Source organism: Geotrypetes seraphini, chromosome 1, assembly GCF_902459505.1.
Source record: "Geotrypetes seraphini chromosome 1, aGeoSer1.1, whole genome shotgun sequence".
NCBI lineage: Eukaryota > Metazoa > Chordata > Amphibia > Gymnophiona > Dermophiidae > Geotrypetes > Geotrypetes seraphini.
Genome location: NC_047084.1, coordinates 91,227,309 through 91,243,605, shown reverse-complemented (window position 1 = coordinate 91,243,605; position 16,297 = coordinate 91,227,309).

Here is a 16,297-nt window from a genome sequence, read left to right as displayed (position 1 = left end):
TGCTGAGAGGCTGGAGAAGTTGGGGCTCTTTTCCCTGGAAAAGCGGAGACTTAGAGGGGATATGATAGAAACTTATAAGATCATGAAGGGTATAGTGAAGGTAGAGAGAGACAGATTCTTCAGACTGGCGGGGGCAACAAAAACTAGAGGACACTCAAAAAAATTGAAGGGAGATAGGTTCAGAACAAATGCTAGGAAATTCTTCTTCACCCAGAGGGTGGTGGACACCTGGAATGCGCTTCCAGAGGGGGTAGTTGAGCAGAGTACGGTTTTGGGGTTCAAAAAGGGATTGGACGAGTTCCTAAAGGGTAAGGGAATCCAGGGATACAATTAGAGGGTTACTATACAAGACAAAATGCTCTTGAGTAATAGATCACTACAGGTCATTGACCTGGGGGGCCGCCGCGGGAGCGGACAGCTGGGCATGATGGACCTATGGTCTGACTCGGCAGAGGCAATGCTTATGTGCTTATGCTTGTTTTTCTATAGCTGATTTTAGTTTGCATTTAATGTTTACACTGTTCTTGGGCAAAGTCTATTGTTTTACGAGGTGTCAGGTCAAAAGCGCGCCGGGACAAAGGCGTGCCCAGACAATTGAGCGCAGCGCGGAGGTGCGCGCCACTCAAAATTACTGTTTTTAGGGCTCCGATGGGGGGGCATGGGGGGGAACCCCCCACTTTACTTAATAGACGTTGTGGGGGCGTTGTGGGGGATTTGGGGGGTTGTAACCCCCACATTTTACTGAAAACTTATCTTTTTCCCTGTTTTTAGGGAAAAAGTTAAGTTTACAGTAAAATGTGGAGGGTTACTACCCCCCAAACCCCCCATAACGCCGGCGCGATGTCTATTAAGTAAAGTGGGGGGGTTCCCCAACAAAAACCCCCGTCGGAACCCCTAAAAACAGTAATTTTGAGCGGCGCACGCCTCCGCACTGCGCTCAATTGTCCGGGCGCGCCTTTGTCTTTCGCGCCGTTGTCTATGAACCGTTTTATGATTTGAAATATTTAGGCCCATAGTCTATAAACAGTATTTTAAGTTGGGTACCAATAGACGCCCTGCTGATACTTAACATAAGTGGAAAAAGCCATTTAATAACAATTACCCACCCACCCCCTCTTTTACAAGACCGCAGAAGTGAATTTTAATGCAGGCCAGTATGCTAAATGTTCTGCGCTGCTCCTGACACTCATAGAGTTCCTATGAGTGTCGGGAGCAGTGCAGAACATTCAGCGTGCCAGGCTGCACTATAAACTGCTTCCGCGGTTTTGTAAAAGGGTAGGGGTAAATTTTTTTATTTTTTTTTAATGTAGGTGCCTACTGCTACCTAGAAAAATGTCTATGGAGGCACTTTATGATGCCTAACACCACTACAGGTGTGGCTAACATCAGAAGGGGTGTTAAGCATCATGAAGCACCTCTATAACCATGGACGTCGGATCGGATCGCCGGTCAGTTATGGCTCTACTTCCCCACCCACCTCCTCCCATTGCTGTACACTTCCCCCTCCCCATTCGCGGTTTCTGCACTCGCGATTTCACATAATCGCAATTTTTTTCTGGGGAGGGGGAAAATAAAAAAAACCACCATATTTTTTACCTCCCTGCCGCCTTCCCGGCCTTACCTGGTGGTCTAGTGGGCTTTCGGGGCAGGAGCGATCTTCCTACGCTCCTGCCCCATGCAGATCGCCATGAGGAAATGGCTGTAGGGAGTTCCTGTCGTCGTCTCGAGAGAATACGGGAACTCACAGCAGCCATTTCCTCATGGCGATCTGCACGGGGCAGGAGCGTAGGAAGATCGCTCCTGCCCCGAAAGCCCTCTAGACCACCAGGTAAGGCCGGGAAGGCGGCAGGGAGGTGGGGTGGGTCAGAGCCAGATAATCGTGGTTTTTCGCCATTCGCAGTCCGGCTCTGCCCGTATCCCCCGCGAATAACGAGGGAGAAGTGTACTTTTAAATCTTCGGGCAACTGCTGCGCAGAGTCAATGAGCAGGCCTGCCCCGGAACCCTTCATTCAGCTTCCTGAAGATTTAAAAGTATAGCACCAGGAGGAGGTGGGTGGGGGAGTTGGGAGCTGGTGAGAGGTGATGCTGCAGGAATCCTCAGGGGCCTAGGGCGGAGCCCTCCCCAAACAAAACAGCATTCCGCTGCCTATGTCCGTAGCAAAGATTCACGTGAAAGGTAGGCTCCGGAAATGTAGGCCTTTAAAAGCCTGACCCAGTGCTTGCCTTCCACAAACCTGCGATTCTAGAAATGGCGCCGTTGCACGAATGAAATGCGATCAGGGTCCGTTTTATAGGAGGCCAACGACAACGGCATCGTTTACAGAATCCAGCCCTTATTGTTTTATTCTGTTTGTATTTATTATTTATACAAATACACTGCGGCCAAGCTGATCTTCGCAAAAAGCAAATTTGATCATGGCTCCCCACTTCTGTCCAAACTTCACTGGCTTCCAGTAATTTCCAGGGTCCATTTTAAATGCTCCTGCCTAACTTTTAAGATCCTACACGGCATCCTCCCTCCCCTAATTCCACTATCTTAGAATTCCTTGAGTCCTGATACCACCAGATCCACTCATAAACTTAAACTATCCTTCCCCTCGCTAAAAGGTATCCTCTATGTGGGAAAATTAGGGAAATCTCTCTTCTTCAGAATCACCGAGCTTTGGAATAACCTTACTGCCCCACTACGGAATCTAGGCTCCTTCCAACTATTCCGAAAGCATCTGAAAACTAGGCTATTCACAAAAATGTAATGCTCTCTTCCCCCCCTATACTCAACCTCCAACCCCATTATGCTGTTCCTTCCTTATATTAAGCTGTTGTAAACCGTGCCGAGCTCTATAATTATGGAGAGGATGCGGTATATAAATGTGGAGGGGCATAATAAAAAAAAACAAAAACGTCTAAGTCCCCTTTTGGCCTAAGGTCTTAAACGTTGAAAGTAGAAGCAGGGAAAATGTTCATTATCAAAAAAAACGTCCAAAAGGAGGGTTTTTCTGATAATGGCCTGCCTCTACGTTCAGCTGTTTAAACACCCAGACCACCACTACGTCTACACTAACATCATATAATCAACCTAAAAAAAGCCTAACTTCCAAACGCTGAAAACAAGAGCTTTTAGGTGAAGGAGGAGTCAGTCCTTCGCCTAAAAGCTGGATTCTGTAACTGGTGTCTGTCAAAAACAACACCTGTTACAGAATCCCTCCCCCCCCTACAATGATCCGGGCAGGAGGGAACCCAAGCTCTCCTGGCCCACGGCACCCCAAACCCTCGACTATGTTCAGGGCAAGAGGGAGCCCAAGCCCTCTTGCCCCGCGATCCCCAACCTCCCCCCCCCCCCCCGAGTCCGATGGGGCCAGGAGGGAGCCGAAGCCCTCCTGGCCCGGCAATCTCCAACCCCCCTCCCCCACCCCCACGATCCGGCCAGGAGGGAGCCCAAGCCCTCCCGGCCCAGCGACACCCCTAACTCCCACCCCTCACTAAAATACGGGCAGGAGGGATCCCAGGCCCTCCTGCCCTCAACGCAACCCCCCCATGACTGGCCCCCCTGAACCTCTGATCGCCCCCTTGCCAACCCGCGACCCCCCCCTGCCAACCCCATGACCCAACACCCTCTCCTTCCCATATCTTAAAATTGTTGGTCGGACGGACGGGTGCCAAGCCCGTCCATCCGACAGGCCAGCCATCTCCGGAATGGCTGGCCTTAGGCCTGATTGGCCAGGCGGCTCAAACCCTGCCCACAGGTGGGGCTTGAGGCACCTGGGCCAACCAGAATCGGCCCAGTTGTCTTAGGTCCCTACTGTGAGCGGGGCCTTAAGCACATGGGCCAGGGGGGGTTGCGGGTTGGCGGGGGCTGATCAGGGGTTCGGGGGGGCCAGGCGTGGGGGGTTGCGTCGAGGGCAGGAAGGCCTGGGATCCCTCCTGCCTGTATTTTAGTGGGGGGGCGGGGGCTATGAAGTGTCATCGGGCCAGGAGGGCTTGGGCTCCCTCCTGGCCGGATCATGTGGAGGGGGTTGGGGATCGCAGGGCAAGAGGGCTTGGGCTCCCTCTTGCCCCAAACGTAATCGGGGGTTCGGGGTGCCGCAGGGGCAAGAGGGCTTGGGCTCCCTCTTGCCCCAAACGTAATCGGAGGTTCAGGGGTGCCGCGGGGCAGGAGGGCTTGGGCTCCCTCCTGCCCTGATTGTTGGGGGGGGGGAAGGGTGGATCGCGGCAGGGGAGATGAGCCATCTCTATTGCCGCGATCATTACTGTAGGGGGTAGGCAGGTTGCTGGGGCCGCTGAGTTGATTAGGCAACCTGCCTAAAGTTTTGGTTATACCTGCTGCACGCCTAGGTGTAGGTCGGCCCACCTCCTGCCCACCGCCCGCCCTTTCCCCTCCATTAAAAATGCCTCTTTTCTCTCTGTGCGTTTAGAGGCAGGGGAAAGGCCTAAGCTGGTTTTAGATATGTCTAAAATCAGCTTTGATTATGGGTACTTGGACGATCAGGCTTTTTGATTGTCCAAGTACCCATTTAGGCCACTTTTTAGACTTCTTTTTTTTTTTTTTAATTATGAGCCCCGTAAGGTTTAGTTTAGTTTAGTTTAGTTAGTTTCATTGACAGTTTTTACAGCCCCTCATGCAGTCCTTGTAAGGGCGAAACATGGCCATTTTGGCCTTTTAATTATTTACGTATTTATTTCTGTGGTAAATAAACCTTGCAAAGTATTTCTAGATGAATGATTTTTACTGATCTGCTTGTTTGCTATCTCTGCTTGTTAGTTGTGCATGTGCAGACACACATTGACTTTTAGGAGTTTTGTTACCCTCTTTCTGTCCCTTTTGTTTTCTCTACCAATTCAACCCATAGATATGGTGTTCATTTCTTTTGTCAACAGGAAATGAATTCCCTGAACTTAGTTAAAAAGAACAATCTCCAAAGATAATCAAATTAATAAGATCCACATTAATTACCAGGCCGGTAATGATATTGTGCTAACACTAAGGATCAAAACTGGCAAATAAATTATCCAAATGTGAATTAAACTGCAAATTGCATAACACAAAAGGCAGAAAAAGTGGTTGGGGCTTTAATAACCATAACTGACTCAACATGGCACTGATCTAAAAGAAACATTTAAATCAAGTTCTATTTTTCTTTAGGGTGAAAAAAAGGGGAATGAAGTATCAAAAGTTTGAAACTTATGAGCAATTATAGAAATCATCCAGTATTCGGCAAAATCTATGGGCAGTTTCTGCATTTTTAATGGTGGGGTTGGTATAGGGTAGAATGGGGGATTGTATAAAATTTGATGTACCCTGTTTCCCCGATGATAAGGCAGGGCCATCAAATAAGACAGCCCCCCTTTTTAGAAAAAAATGTAAATAAGGCATCCCCCCGAAAATAAGCCCTAGAGCATATTTTGGCCTTCCAAAAAAAATAAGACAGTGTCTTATCATCGGGGAAACAGGGTATATTTTATTATCTTGTGGTATTTCTGAAAAACATGAAAAGCAATTGAAACATTGCAAACAGAAATAGATTAAAAATAAAGAAATGTTTCATATACAAAAATGAACAATTCAGTACACTCATTCGGTTCAATTGTCTTATAAAGATACCAAACATAGGGCTCCTTTATCAAGGTGCGCTACGGGGGTTAGCACGTCGGACATTTCATCACGCGTTAACCCCTGTGGCAAGCCAAAAAACTAACGCCTCGTCAAAGGAGGCATTAGCGACTAGCGCGGCAGGCGGTTGAACGCGCGGTATTCCGCGCGTTAACCGCCTACCGCACCTTGATAAAAGGAGCCCATAGGGGGCCTTTTACTAAGGCGCGCTAACTGAATTAGCGCACACTGAGTGCTAAGGCGCCCATTATATTCTATGGGCAGCTTAGCATATAGCGTGCACTAAATCAGTTAGCACGTGCTAAATCGGTTAGCGCACAATGACCCCATATTTATATAATGGATGGATTGTAGAAAAAATGAGCCCAGGAGGTTGTTTTTCTTTCCTTCTTTCTTTTTTAAAATACTGGCCCTTTATGGAATGAGATTAAATTAAAATACAGTCAAACCTCGTTTAACGAGTGCCGCGGTTTGCGAGTGTTTCGCAAGATGAGCAAAACATTTGCAAAATCTGCGCCTCGGAAACCAAGCTTGACTCGATTTGCAAGCCCCCCCCCCCCTGCAATCTGGCATCCCCCCGCTCGCTTCGCCCCCGCCCTCCGCCGCGATCCGGCATCCCCCACTCACTCACCCACCCAAACACAATCTCTTACCCCGATCTGGCACCAGCACCAACTCACAGGACGTGCCGGTGCTGGGCCTTGAGCATCTGAGCATGCTCAAGGCCTTCTAGTTCTTGCTCTCTCCGAGATTCTCGGAGATCTCCTGTCCGGGAGTGTTGACACGATTCTGAATAGGACGCCGATGCGTGATTGACACATGATCGGCATCCTTTCTTAGGCGGCCGCCGATATTGGCATCCTATGCAAAATCAGGCCCCCCTCTTTCAAATAAAAGGACACTTTTGAATAAGAGGTTTCATATAGGATGAAAATGAAATGGGATAAACCAGGAGTAATCTAAGGACATATATTTATACAGAAAGGGTGCAGGATATGTGGACTATCTTCCCAGGGGAGCTGGCAAAGACAAAGGGATCTGTTTACTAAGGTATGCTGAAAAATTTAGCATGCATTAATTTTTAGCACCTGCTAAATTTTTATTAGTGTACCTTAGTAGACAGCCCCCCTAAGACCATATCTGAATTTGAGAAAGCATAGGAAAGGCACATGGAGCTCTAAAGGAGGGACTGAGTTAGTAGTTGGTATAGTTGGGCATATACCAGCCAATATTCTGTGCTATTTAAACTGGCAAGGAATGGCGCTGACTGGTTAAATAGTGCTTAACTAGCTAAATGCAAATATTCAGCATGAGATAACTAGCTATCTCTACTGAATATTCCCAGTTAATGGCTAAAAGTTAACCAGCTATATCATGTAATAACTGCAATTTTCAGCGCTGGCCTAGCCAAGTTTAGTGGCCAAATCAGGCTATACAAATAGCAGTCATATCTTTGGCCACTATAAACATAGCTGGCCAGCACAGAATATTAACTTAGCTGGTTAGGTTAACACTAGCCAAACTCCCCCCCCCCCCCAAGATATTCAATGCAGGTCACCGGAAATGGCTTGCACTGAATATCTGGGTGTCAGGTCAAAAGCGCGCCGGGACAAAGGCGCGCCCAGACAATTGAGCGCAGTGCGCGCAGCCGCACCGCTCTAAATTACTGTTTTTAGTGCTCCGACGGGGGGGCGTGGGGGGGAACCCCCCCACTTTACTTAATAGACATCGCGCCGCGTTGTGGGGGCATTGTGGGGGGTTGTAACCCCCCACATTTTACTGAAAACCTCACTTTTTTCCCTGTTTTTAGGGAAAAAGTTCAGTTTACAGTAAAATGTGGAGGGTTACAACCCCCCCAAACCCCCCATAATGCCGGCGTGATGTCTATTAAGTAAACTGGGGGGGTTCCCCAACCAAACCCCCCGTCGGAGCCCCTAAAAACTGTAATTTAGAGCGGCGCGGCGGCGCGCGCTGCGCTCAGTTGTTGGCGCGCGCTTTTGTCTTTCGCGCCGTTGTCTATGAACCGAATATCTGCAGTCAGCACCAACCCTGAGAGTTAGCCCACCTGTCTCCCGCGGTCTGAATACTGGGCCCGTGGAGGGCCATAGTCCAAAGATACATCTAAGCATGATTTGGATGGAGGGCACTAGTTGCACAAAGTCGTCAGCAGCAAAATGTCCATTCTCGAAAAGTACGTTCAGATCATCCAGACCACTACTACGTCTATCTTTATGCCACATTTTCAACCAACAATTTGTCCAAGTCCCAAATGTCCAGAACAAGACCATTTGGACACAGGAGGTGCCAACATTCTGATGGACTGGCCACCCAGACATGGCAACAGAGCAGAGGAGCACCTTGTAGGGCACTGCTGTGAACTTCATAAAAAGGGTGTCACATAAACATCTCACCAGACCTCCTTATAGGTTATGGTGAGTCCCCCCAAACACCTCCAAACCCCACTATACCCATCTGTATACAACCCCAATAGCTGTTATGGCTGCAGATGGCACCTATATGGCAGTACAATTGGTTTTTTTTTGGGGGGGGCTCACATTTTCCACCATTAATGTAGTGGTTAGAATGGCTTATGGGCCTGGGGCCTCCTCTCTATGGTTCAGTAGCCCACCTCCCAGGTTACTTAAGACACCTGTATGCCATTGTACTAGGCTTTCCTAAAGCAGGTGCTGATGTTCCGGAGGCAGGTATGTACGTTTCTATTCTGAACTTTGTGGGGGTGTAACAGGGTCAGTTAACATGGGGGGAATGTGTATGTATGTGTTTGTGGGGGTCTTTACTTTGTCCCTGCAGTGGTTATCTGGTCACTTTGGATACCTTTTTGGCATTTATACCTGCTTTTACATCATCTAACTCACAACGTCTAAGTTTCGTCTAGCAAGTCTTGTCAAACATTCAGTTATCCCTGCAGGATGACTAAGTCTATGTCGGCCCACATCCCACCCTAACCACTCCTCCAGAAATGCCTCTTTCAGCTCTGGGTGCACAGTGGGATTCAGAGGCCTAAAATGTCCCTGGTTATGTCCAAAAAGCCGTTTGGATTATTGGCACTTGGATGATCTGTCTTTTAGGATGACCAAGTGCCTACTTGGGCTGCTTTTTAGACGATGGGGCTCATAATCAAAACTTAATCTGCTGTAATTTTCAATATTAATGTTTCTATGGGAACCAACAAACTTGTGTAGTAGCGGAATGGTCTAGTGGCTAGAGCTCCTGCATCAGCACCTGAGGTTATGAGTTTGATCCCAGTCTTCTCTTTGTGACTCTGGGCAAGTCACAAAGGGCTAGATTCACTAACCTGCCCGATCGTAACCGATCCATGTCCAATCTGGGAAGGTCCGATGGATTCAGAAAGCAGTAATATTCTAATGGGGACGATCAGAGGAACGCCCCACCCATCTGCTGACATGGATTTCTAGTGAGCAATCCCGACGCATGCGCAGACCCTCTGCCGACATGCCCCCCATCTACCGACACGGATTGCTATCCCGACGCATGAGTAGACCATCTGTAGATGGTCTGCGCATGCGTCTAAGACCTATCTGAGCTGTGACTTTATTTTTTATTTTTATACTTTACTTTTTAGCCCAGCGAGCCCATGGTTTTAACCCGCTTTAAACCCACGGGTTGAAACCATGGCCTTGCTGTGCGGGGAAGGGCAGGAGAGATTCGGGAGAGAGCAGGGCGGCCGGCAGGAGAGATTCGGGGGAGAGCAGGGCGGCGAATTCGGGGCAGCAGAGAGCAGGGCGGCAATGGAGCTGGAGAGTCGGAAAGGACGTTTGCGACTGGTCTCCAGCAGTCGCTTCTTGGGTTGATCGGCCAGCCCAGTCGGTTTGCAAGATTTCATTAGTGAATCAGGTCCCTGCCTACTTTGCATGCCGTTCCCCTCATTTGCATGCATGGATCGGAAGCGGATCGCAGGAGAGGTTAGTGAATCGGGCCAGAGGGAAATCAGGTCGCAAAGGGGTCACAAACCGATCGGTACACGATTGGTTTGCTTAGTGAATCTAGCGCTTAATCTCTCAATTGGTACCACAGTTAACCTGTGAGCCTGCCAGGACAGACAGGGAAAATACAAGCTTAAGGGTACCTGATTATGATTCTCTTTTTCCTTAAAGGACCCACGTCAACAAGAGGGCATCAGTTGAAAATCAGGGGTGGGAAATTTCATGGCGACACCAGAAAATATTTCTTCACCGAAAGGGTGGTTGACCGCTGGAATAATCTTCCACACCAGGTAATTGAGGCCAGCAGCGTGCCAGATTTTAAGAAAAGATGGGATTGGCATGTGGGATCTCTTCATGGAGGTAGTTAGGGGGTGGGCCATTAGTGTGGGCAGACTAGATGGGCCATGGCCCTTTTCTGCCGTCATCTTCTATGTTTCTATGTATTGTACAATGCTTTGGGTGAATCTCTTCATGAAAAGGCAGTAAATGGAATTTAAGTGTTCTTTCACAAAAATGTGTTAAAATGGGCTTATCACATTTAACCTGGGACTTTCCTGTCTGTTAGATCACATTTAATGCATCTGCAAAATAAGGCTTTTTCATTTGCAGATCATTCATGACTGTAAATAATTAACCTGGGAACATTTATCACCTCTAAATAGGAGGTAGTAACTGCTCCATGTCAAGTCTGCATTAGTCAGGTGGTCTATGTTAATTATAATGCACTACCTGAATGCCTAGTCCCCATTGGAGGCACACACCCTACAAAAAGATATTTTTGAAAAATAAATAATGCATGCTTAGCGTGCAGGAAATATCAAATTACCGCATGATGCTTTAAGGCAGGGGTGCCCAATAGGTCGATCTCGATTGACGGGTAGCTCGCCAAGGCAAAGTGAATTGATCACCCAGGACTCACTTTGCCTTGACGATCTATTGGGCCGATCTGTCTTCCTCTCCCCGACGTCAATTCTGCCGTCGGAGAGGAAGTTCGGGCCAGCCAATCGCTGCCTGGCTGGGCGGAACTTCCTCTCCGACGGCAGAATTGACGTCGGGGAGAGGAATGCTGGTTGGCCCGAAGCAGGGAGAGCATGGGGCGGCGTCGGTTTTGGGGCCTGTTATCCATTGATGGCGGTTTGGGTCCTGTTCCCCGATGGCAGTGGAAGTGGCTTGGGGAAGGGCAGGGAGAAAGAAAGAAAGGGGGCAGGCAGGGAGACAGAAGGAAAGAAGAGAAACAGAAAAAAAGAAAGGGGGCATGAAGAGAGAAAGAAAGAAAGGTCAGGGAGAGAGGAAGAAAAAGTTGGGGGAGGGAATGAGGTGTGGAGGAGAGGAAGCATACAGGCTGAAAGAAAGATCGGATGCACAGTCAGAAAAAGAAAGTGCAACCAGAGACTCATGAAATCACCAGACAAGGTAGGAAAAATGATTTTATTTTAAATTTAGTGCTCAAAATGTGTCTGAATTTATATCTGCTGTCTATATTTTACAATATGGTCCCCTTTTACTAAACCGCAATAGTGGTTTTTAGCGCAAGGAGCTTATGAGTGTCGAGAGCAGCGCTGGGCATTCAGCGCAGCTCCCTGCGCTAAAAACTGCTATTGTGGTTTAGTAAAAAGGGAGGGGGTGGGTATTTGTCTATTTTTGTATGGTTGTTACTAAGGTGACAGTGCATAGAGTCATCTGCTTTGTCCTCTTTGAAAAATCCCCGGAATAGGAATGATAATTAACAATTCTATGTGTACAGTTTGCGTTGTGTTTTTTTAAAATTTTATTGTTGGTAGATCATTTTGACTTGGTCATTTTAAAAGTAGCTCGCGAGTCAAAAAAGTGTGGGCACCCCTGCTTTAAGGCATTTTGAGGTATGCAGTTTTCCATGCACTAAGGGCCAGATTTTATAAACAACACCTAGGTTAGGTCCTATTTGGGGATGCCTAGCTGAGGCCCGCACAGAACTCAAAATTGAATACAGTATATCTCGTTATAACAGACTCGCTTATAATGGAATATCGTTTATAGTGGATAAGGTCCGCTGGTCCCGGCCTTGTGCCTTTATGAACATGCAGAAAATCACTGCATATAACGGACTTGCATATAACAGATAAACAATTTGGTCCCCAGAGCTGTTTTAGCTATAGTTTTGTTCGGCTATAATGGACATGCAGGCTCCGCCTACAAGGCACGTGACGTGCCAGTGATATAGTATCAAAATGCAGCCCAGAAGAAAATGACAGAGTATTTTGCTTTCCAGTACAGTACAATATAATGCTTTAGAACAGGGATAGGGAATTCCGGTCCTCGAGAGCCATATTCCAGTCGGGTTTTCAGAATTTCCCCAATGAATATGCATTGAAAGCAGTACATGCAAATAGATCTCATGCATATTCATTGGGGAAATCCTGAAAACCCGACTGGAATACGGCTCTCGAGGACCGGAGTTCCCTACCCCTGCTTTAGAACATCTTTTAGTGTTCTGGTTTTGCAATTGTTTCGTACCATACCAATGTTTTGCTGAGTTTTGTTATTGACGTTGCTGATATGCTTGTGCAGTGACTGTTGTTCATTGATTGAACGTTGTTTCAAGTTGACCTAAGTAAAGTTTTTTAAAAAATGCAACTCTGGATATAACGGACTGTTTTTCCAGGTCCCTTGAAGTCCGCTATAACGAGATTATACTTTAATGAGCTTAATTGTCATGGTAATTGTCCATGCCATTAAAAGCTCATTAAAAAAATTTAGCCACCTTAAGATCATCACCTACTATCACACCCAAATCCTGCTCCTCTTTTGTGCACAAAAGTTCTTCACCCTTTAAACTAATTGAGCTAAAAGCCACAAATGCATATGGCAAAAAAGATACAAAAATATGTGGTCGAGTCAAATTATTATGACCACCGCCTACGTCTGATTTTAGGGACGCACAGCCAATTAACGAATGTATGTATAGTGTGCCTACTTTATGGGTATATAAGGTGGGATGTCAGCAAGTTGCCAATGTAGCAACCGTGGCTGTCATAGGGAAAAAAGCATGATTTATCAGCCATTGGAAAAGGCATGATCATTGACTTCCAGGCCCAGAGTGGCAGGATTTCAGAAAAGGCGGAGTTTGTGAACTGTTCACTGGCTGCTGTGGTTAAAGTGTATCATGAGTGGACAAATGGAACCTTTTTGATGATCCATCGTGGTAAATGTGGAGCAGCACGAGCCATTGATTCGAGAGGTAAGTGTCCAATTGACATACTACTGTAGAGCAACTCACTGTTCAAATGATCCTGAGGGCTTCCAGATGTGTGTCCAAAATGACTGTGCAGTGAACCCTGTTGCGAATGGCACTCTGGAGCAGACGGATGGTGACTGCACCCATGATCACAAGGGTTCATCGCAAAAAACAGCTGCAATTTGAACAGGAGTACAGACGTTAGGCTTGCACTGACTGGCAGAGGATTGCCTTCTCCAATGAGTCCCATTTTGAGCTCCATTGAATGGATGGACATGGGCGTGTCAGATGTGAAACTGCCAAGAACCATTGTTGGGCATACACAAGCTGGTGCCAGCAGTATTATGGTCGGGGGAATGTTTTCTTGGTAAGGTCCTGATACCTCTGGAAGGCATTCTCAACCAATATGGGTATCTCTCCATCGTTGCCAATCAAGTACACCCATACATGTTAATGATCTTTCCTATGGCCGATGGGATCTTTCAATAGGACAATGTGACATGTCATATACCACCACAAGTGGTTTAAGGAGCATAACCAAGACTTCCAACTCCTTTCTTGGCCTCCAAATTCCCCAGAACACAACCCAATTGAGCACATTTGGGACCACCTCAATCAACATGTTCGACAACTGAATCCACCACCTTGCACCCATCAGCAACTGTCAGATGCACTGCAGTCTGCATGCCTCCAGATGCCTCTAGCAACTATCTAGCATCTTATTGAGCCACTCCCATGGCGTCTGGCTGTCGTCTGTGCTGCCAGAAACAGTTATTCTGGATATTAGCAGGTGGTCATAATAATATGACTTGACCGTGTATTATATCAGCATGCATACAAGTTGATTAAGCTATCCACTCAATCTTAAGTAAAAGCCTGAACAAAGATGTATGGTTTGAGCATTTTCCTAAACTGAAGTACATTTTCACAAAATCGTATTGCCCCTGGTATCCCATTCCATAGAACAGGGCCTGCAATTGAAAACCAAGATTTTCTCATATTTTGCATATTTCACAACATCCATTTTTCTTACTTCTAACAGCATTTCGTTTTCCGATCTCAACAACCTACTTGGTCTATATATCACCAAGCATTTTTTCAAATAATCTGGTATCATTCTGTATCTCCCTTGTTGAATTATTTTCAGAATTCTGAATTGAATCCGAAATTTGATTGGAATCCAATGCAATTTCTTCAAGACTGGAGTAATGTGCTCAAAACAAGCCGTTCCCATTAGCATTTGAGCTGCTGAATTTGCAAAAATCAAGTTTCGAGAGCACGATCGATTGTAGAACCTGTCTAAAATCCCAGCCAGTCAAAAGATTCTTCAATTGTAACTTTCTCATTGTAAAATATGTTTGGAAGGGTCCACCATGCAGAAGTAGCAGTTGCTTGAGTGGCCAGTGAATTCTTTCCAAATTCTTGGGATATCAAACTTCATGACTTTCTTTTCCCTCTGTATCATCCTGTAGAACAAAATGAAATTGTGGTAATGAAAACAATACATTTAGGGGCTCATAATCGAAAGAGAAAAACGTCGAAAAACTGGCCTAAGTCGGTACTTGGGCAAACATTGTGCCGATAATAAAAACGGGTTTTGGACGTATTTCTAAACGACCTAGGCCTTCATTGTGCCGCTGAATGACTATAGCTAAATGGGGCATTTCAGGAGGAGTGTCGAGGGCGGGAGTTGGGCAGGACGTGAGCCGGTTTAGACTTAGTCGTACAGCATGTATAACCGAAAGTTATACAGCACAGGATTGACGGAACTTGGACGTTGTGACTTAGACCATTTAAAACATGGTCTAAGTCACAAAAACCCACCTAAAGTCACCAGATAAGCACTGCAAACACATACAACAGACCCACACACACTACCCCAGTGATCACCGACCCCCCCCCAACCCCATAAAAATCATAATCACACCTTTAAAATTCAGCCTCCAGACCATCACCTGGCAGCCTTGCATAGGAAAGTCTAGTCGTCCAGCACAGAGGCGGCTTAAGCCGTCTTGGGAGTGGGTTAGGGACTCATGGAGAGGAGGACTCATGCCCATAAGCCCCTGTAATCACTGCATTGATAATGAAACATGTGCACTCCCCTATTCACCCCCAAAACCCTTTTTTACTGGCATTTAAGTGCTCCTGCAGCCATAAAGGCTATTGGTCTAGGGGATTAGTTGGTCTAGGGGATTCTGGAGGTGGTTTGGGGGGGCTCACCGTAACCTATAAGGGAGCTGTAGGGAGGAGAAGACATGGCACCCTTTTTGTGAAGTTCACATCAGTGCCCTGTAAAGTACCCCACTATTTAGGTGGCTTGTCTGTGTGTGCAGTCCATCACTTTGCAGACCCCTCCCACGGCCATAGGGCTTGTTCTAGGCGTTTTTGACTTGGACGAAAAGTTGGACGAAAATGTGGTATAAAGATAGACGATTTAGCAACGTGGACAATCAGATCGGCAGGACGTATAATTAGATGATTTTCGAAAGAAAAAAATTTTGGATGTATTTTTCGAAAATGTGTCCTAGGCTGTTTTTTAGTTTGGACGACATGCAACTTAGATGGAAACTGACTTAGATTCCCTTTCGATTATGCTCTTCCACGGTTTTCAGTTCTGTCCTGAATGTTTTGCAGTTGGATGTCATGGTCAGCAGATTTGAGAGGTGGCGGTCTATTTTCGCTGCTCTGTTTGTTTGTTTGTTCCTGGGTAATAAGTGTTCTTCTTAATTGCCTATGCCACAAAAGTATAGAAAATGGCTATCATTCCCCTCAAACTTTGCTTTTGTGACCAGGACATTTTGAAATTTGCCTAAATAAGGCACCATTTATAGAATGTGGCCGTTACTGCCCAGGAACAAAAATCGTGTTACACAGTGTTATAAAAAACTTTCTACCATACTTTCTTTGTTTCTAGGTGTTATATTAGGGCCATCAGGCCCCTGTTGTTGCTTCTATGAGGGAGAGAAGTGTTATGTTGGACCACCATTTACTGAATCCCTACTGTAAATATCATCATACGCCACTGCGTGTAGCTAACAGGTCTGCAGGCTAAAAGTACCTAAAGATTTTATACCTGAATTTATGCAAGTAGAAATGAGATACAGTACTCCCCCCCAAAATTTGCGGGGGTTCTGTTCCAGGAACCCCAGTGAATTTCGACAAAACCGCAAATGCATTTTTTTGCCTGTCAAAAGGCAGGGGAGGCAGGAGAGGGCAGCTGGAGCACTGGCGGATGAAGAAAATCACTCGTGGTCTGCTCCGACCGCTTCTTCCTGTAGTAAAGTCGGGCTACACCAATCAGGAGCTGCTTTGATATGCAGCTCCTGATTGGTGTAGCCCGACTTTACTACTGGAAGAGGCGGTCGGAGCAGACCACGAATGAGCGAGTCTGCGATTCGTGAATCGCGAATACGTAGGGGAACACTGTCCTTGTACATTATTGTCCTAACTCCACTGGTGTAGTAAGGGGGTGGAATTCCCCAGGCACCATGTTTGCAAGGGTGCCCCTCG